Raw genomic sequence first — 6,000 nt, 5'->3', positions numbered from 1 at the left:
AGTACGTAATTCACCACAAGGCAAGAGTACTGGAAACTACATAACTAATAGGATATATAGTACTAATTCACCACAAGGCATGAGTTACTGGAAACTACATAACTAATAGGATAGTACGTAATTCACCACAAGGCATGAGTTACTGAAAACTACATAACTGATAGGATAGTACGTAATTCAACACAAGGCATGAGTTACTGGAAACTACATAACTAATAGGATAGTACGTAATTCACCACAAGGCATGAGTTACTGGAAACTACATAACTAATAGGATAGTACGTAATTCACCACAAGGCATGAGTTACTGGAAACTACATAACTAATAGGATAGTATGTAATTCACCACAAGGCATGAGTTACTGAAAACTACATAACTGATAGGATAGTACGTAATTCACCACAAGGCATGAGTTACTGGAAACTACATAACTAATAGGATAGTACGTAATTCACCACAAGGCATGAGTTACTGAAAACTACATAACTGATAGGATAGTACGTAATTCACCACAAGGCATGAGTTACTGGAAACTACATAACTAATAGGATATATAGTACTAATTCACCACAAGGCATGAGTTACTGCAAACTACATAACTAATAGGATAGTACGTAATTCACCACAAGGCATGAGTTACTGAAAACTACATAACTGATAGGATAGTACGTAATTCACCACAAGGCATGAGTTACTGCAAACTACATAACTAATAGGATAGTACGTAATTCACCACAAGGCATGAGTTACTGAAAAGTACATAACTGATAGGATAGTACGTAATTCACCACAAGGCATGAGTTACTGGAAACTACATAACTAATAGGATGGTACGTAATTCACCACAAGGCATGAGTTACTGGAAACTACATAACTAATAGGATAGTACGTAATTCACCACAATGCATGAGTTACTGGAAACTACATAACTGATAGAAAAGTACTAATTCACAACAAGGCAAGAGTTACTGAAAACTACATAACTAATAGAATAGTACGTGTCGCAGGGTCCAACTAAGATAAATTAAGTTGTTGGTCTGGGTTCTTACTCAGGTTTTATTGTGTAAAGAAAAAAACCTATAAGTAAAACACAAACTCTCACAACACATAAAACACTCACACAACATTTAAACAGACATTTAGACATTGCACATTTAAACATGCATTACATTAACAGGACGCAGAACACAATATTTTAGTTTACACTGTCGTCGTTTTATATGAGTGAGTTTAGTAGGAATATTAATTACTCGATTGTCATTTTGTTGAAAGGTCTACATACACCACGTGACTAAACAAACTCACAATTATTCATTCATACTATCATACACCCTCGTATTCGATTGGGAATGCGCGCCAATAGTATTTAAAAACAGAGCTCGCTGCAACATACTTATAGATAACTGTGACATAAGTAATTCAGAATAATAGTTACTGGAAATAGTACATAACTGATAGGAAAGTACGTAATTCAAACAAGAATCCTGGAAACTACATAACTGATACAAAAGTACGCAATTCAAACAAGATTGTATCTTGCTTAACGTCTCTTTCGAGAATTTTTCACTCATATGGAGACGTCACCATGACCGGTGAAGGGCTTCAAATTTAGGCCTATGCTCGGCGCTTACGGCCATTGAGTAGTGAGGGTTCTTTAGCGTGCCACGCCTACTGCGACACGGGTCATCCGTTTTTAAGGTCATCTCCGAGGACCTGTGACATTCACACCTGATGCCGAGCGTTTGACGATGGAACTGTCACTACCTGTTTTAACGACTTAGGTCTGTCGCGGGCGGGATTCGAACCCCGGCCTTCCGCATGCGGGGCGAACGCTCGGAACTACATAACTGATAGAAAAGTACGTAATTCAAACAAGAGTGCTGGAAACTACATAACTGATAGAAAAGTACGTAATTCATATTTACTGGAAATAGTACATAATACAACCTTATTTAGGATGTTTTCCTTAAGTCGGGAGTAAATTGTAGAAAATTGTTATTAATCGAATTCTTTGCCACAGGCACATCTTCAAGTTGTTTTATAAGACCTAAACTTGAAAACTGTGAAAAAAGTGAAATGGACAGAGCAAGGACTAGTAATTTCCTCAAAACTGATTAAGTTCCACAAACTAATTTTCTCAAAAGTTGAAGAAAATCAAAATCCTTCACACATGCACATCCTCAATACCCATACAAATATTCTGTAAAATAAAAAAGACCCTCCCTTGAAGACTGTGGTAGGATTTAGACGGACAGATCGTGTACCCTCCAAAGAACACTAAAATCCAAATAAAGGGGCAAAACTCCTACAAGAGAGGTCTAAATGAATCAAAATTGCAACATGAGCTAGAGTGACCCACACAGAAGGCACACAAGAAGTTTCAGCTTGATTTGTAACAGAGGAATGAAACTAGGCACAGGAGAAAAAAAGCAAACGGGCGGACTTACAAACATCACTGTACCATGATGCGTCTCGTCCAAAAACGGGTGTTTAAAAAGAATGCTGAAGAATTTGACAGCAATGATAAAGCTATATAACACAACTTTGTTGAGACCAATATGATTAAATATAGCATCCATGCCATTGATTCAATAACAGATAAAGGACAGAAAAGCGATTTTCTGGAGGTTTTCTTCTATTATTTGACATTTTTATGAGAAAACAAATACATTTTGTGGTGGGATAATCTTAGGTTTCAAGAAAACGATGGATGATATTTTTAATATTTTGCAATCATAATAATTGTACATTGTACACAAATCTTTGAACAACGATGAAAGTAAATTAACTTTATATTAAGGTATTCGTAAAGTTTTCGTATTCACAGTTCGGACCTAGACACCGTGCTTATTGTTTTATACTTGTATTCAAAGTAGTTACATTTTCTCTATTAAAACATTTTACTTTTGAAAGCCAGACAAGATACCATTGCTGAAACTTGAAATCACATCTTTTCACTGCGGATTACTCCGCTTACCTGATCAGGATATAGGGCTCACGGCGGGTGAGACCGGTCGAAAAGTGGGATGCTTACTCCTCCAAGGCACCTCTGGTGTGTCCAGGGGTCCGTGTTTGCCCAACTTTTTATTTTGTATTCCTTTTAATTTTTCATCTCATTAGGTGTGATACCTTTTGGGAAATTTTCCGTTATCACGTCACAGTGAGGATCGTTAAGGACACTTGATCCAGTCGTCATTTCCCACTGTAAGATTTGAACCATGTGACCTATGGACCATCTCTTTAACCATGATCTTAGAAATGGAGCAAGTTGTTATAACATGTTCCTAACCCTTTTCATTCGCTCAATAAAATATGTTCAAAGCGGAGAAGAGGCCTCCCCACCAACCTTTACATGGCATGCTAACTAATTCTTGTGCGCAGAATGACAGTGAGAGATCTTCTGGTGAATTACACGTATGACGGTACTTTACACGTACGAATTAACTCTCCTACATATAATTTGTCACCTTGTACGCGAAACTTATACAAGGACGTGGGATCCTAACCAAGAAAGTCTTATGACGTATCATGTGTACGCATCAGTTTCTGGAATATACCAACAATATCACGTATACCTACTACACACATACACAAAGGGGCATGGACACGATTTGAGCTTAAAAATTTCAAATTTTATTTTTCTATTTTCAATGTTTAGAATGCTTAATTATGGTATATCTAATGGTCAGTAAAAATTTGAATACTAGTTGTCAAGGTACATGGGAGATACAGAGCTCACAATTCTTTGTTGTGTAAACAAGGCTCGTGCCATATTTTTGTTTACATAGGTTAAATATACAAGTAAAAGTTTCGTATACAACAATTATTTCAATTTACAAGTTAATTCTGAACACAGTTAAATAATATCCAGTGTTTGGCACGTCTCATTTCGTTTTAAAACATGCTATCTTATATTTATGTGTAAACAAAAACATGGCTTGTTTACATAACAAAGAATTGCGGGTGATGTATCGCACTTATAACTCAACAATTGATATTCAAAATTTAGTTGACCATTAGAAATACTTTAGTAGCATTGTAGACAATAAAAATGGATAAAAAAAAATAATACATTTAGAATTTTTTTTAGCTCAAATCGTGTCCATGCTTTTTTAACTTTGTATCTCATTCAAACTTTTAAAGTATTTCGTATGCAATGCACATATCTATGATGTACAACTTATTTCCTCTTATCAATGACCTACTATATCGATATGATTATGTGTGATACATCATACTGCACAATAGTAAGGGAATATGAGGTCAAAGTGGATGGTGAGCGATTATACAATCCTTCACTTTTGATGAGGTCTACATGTGACTAAACGGACCTCGTCAGGCATTCGTTGGCCGAGCACTTCCTGACATTTGCGAGAATCAATCAGATAATTTGACTGATTTATTTTACTCAACACTAGCCTGGACCCCCGAGCACTCTGATATTTCACATACACAGATATTTGCAATGCACGAATGCCTCTCATGACCTTCATCTGATATTTTGAAGGTGAAAGACTCGTCTTAAATCGGAAAGAGTAGACGTGTAAAAGAGTTCCAGAGGAAAGTATTATCTCTTTCTCTAACTAACGGCCATTTTAAAACACCTGCATAGGAGCGGTATGATTTAGCCACACCCATATGACGTCACATGATTTAGAGCATTCGTAGTTATCTCCCTTTGACACCCTGTCCTCTAGCTTAAGGCTCCATAAACATGTGAATTCATAATTCGTAAGCTTGTCTTTGACGCATCAACATAAGAAATTCTGAAATGATTTACATTTTCAATAAAGTTATGTGTATTTCATCCGAATTTCAATAATGCGCTTATAATTCGGAAACACAGTGTTAATATTAATCCACAAAATGTCATTGGTTCTAGCTTTTCATATCATGAATCAGGGCAATAGAGATTTAGAACTGAACCACCTTTTTTCACTGCTCAGTACAAGTTCATAGATGAATGCATGTAGATTCAAATAATAAATAGTTAATATACAACATGTATATATACATTCGCTTTGTAACACTGTCCTCGAATGACGATTGGTATATTTCAGTAAAGTTGTCAGAACACGTATACAGTCAATAGAACGTGTTTAAAACATGAATAAATTATGACTACTTTAGCAAACATTTTAGCAATAAAATCATTCAATGGATTACGTTATGCACCACAAACTGCATATATTGTCACTCCTGTCTTTTCTATTGTCTTTTTTCTTTTCTTTCTGTTTTTCATTTAAGAAAACAATGTGCACGTCAGAAAATGAGTGATGGGAAGTTTTCGATCTGTGACGACTATTATCATCCTAAAGGGCGGTGAATGCACCCAAAACAGCATTTGGGGGTAAGCAAAGAGGGTGTCTAGTCCTTATAACTCTCCTTTAGATCCGCCAACGGAGATCCTAAATCGAATGAGTTAATATGCATGTATATTTACATTTCCAAATTTGGGTTCCACTAAATCCAACCTACTGAACATTGACAACTCCTTACAATAGATGTGTCGCAGAAAGCGACCGAATAATTAAACCCAGAGATCACACTTACCTTGTAAGCTATTTTTTGATTTCGAGCATCAAGCGAAAGAACAGACTCGAACTGGCATGGTACTACGTTGATAAATTCCGAGTTACCCAGTGGTTGTTTCCCACTGTTGAACTCTATTCTAGCGTGCGATGAGACGCAAAATAAAGATGCGTACCTAAAGGACTGATTGATTGTATAGTGTTTCACGTCCCTCTCGAGAATATTTCACTCATATGAAGACGTCACCATTGCCGGTGAAGGGGCTGTAAAATTTAGGTCTATTCTCGGCGCTTATGGACTTTGAGCAGAGAGGGATCGTTATCGTGCCACACCAGGGCTAGCTGCTAAGCTACATTTCTAGGTCTATTGAATGCACTGTATGGATTAGTACTTGTTATCCCTACGTAGGACTAGCCTAGCACATCGTTCAAGATCGAAGCGCTACCGAGTCCTACGTAGCCGCTACG

The sequence above is a fragment of the Ostrea edulis genome, chromosome 3 (genome assembly GCF_947568905.1).
Source record: "Ostrea edulis chromosome 3, xbOstEdul1.1, whole genome shotgun sequence".
Lineage (NCBI taxonomy): Eukaryota > Metazoa > Mollusca > Bivalvia > Ostreida > Ostreidae > Ostrea > Ostrea edulis.
The sequence above is the reverse complement of the archived record's forward strand: the minus strand, read 5'-3'. Positions refer to the sequence as shown.